The sequence below is a fragment of the Lupinus angustifolius genome, chromosome LG15, assembly GCF_001865875.1.
Source record: "Lupinus angustifolius cultivar Tanjil chromosome LG15, LupAngTanjil_v1.0, whole genome shotgun sequence".
Lineage (NCBI taxonomy): Eukaryota > Viridiplantae > Streptophyta > Magnoliopsida > Fabales > Fabaceae > Lupinus > Lupinus angustifolius.
In genome coordinates, this window is record NC_032023.1 from 4145432 (window position 1) to 4145821 (window position 390).

A 390-nucleotide genomic window follows, 5' to 3' on the forward strand; every position below is an offset into this window, starting at 1 on the left:
TGGGCAGTGCCCTAATTCACATCATAACTCAAAGGGTAACGTCCCTACCACTACGACTATCGCTGAATCACCCTGGACGGTCCCAGACCAAGCCACTTGCGGTCAGATGATCTTGCTCCGTGGTATCACGTATCCTTTTCTGGGCATCGCCCTAAGTCATACATCCTTCTCGGAATACTTTCTTTAAAATTAATTACCGAGTTTGACTATTTAAATCCAACACCTTGAATACTTTACCTTTTAATTCAATTACGGTGTTATACCAAACTAGTTTATACTAGGGTTATTACATACTCAACCAATCAATCCAAATAGTCAAACACAATTATTGTCTCTCGCCCAGGCGACAATTCATCTTTAAATATCAAATAAACAGAAGCCTTCTTCGCC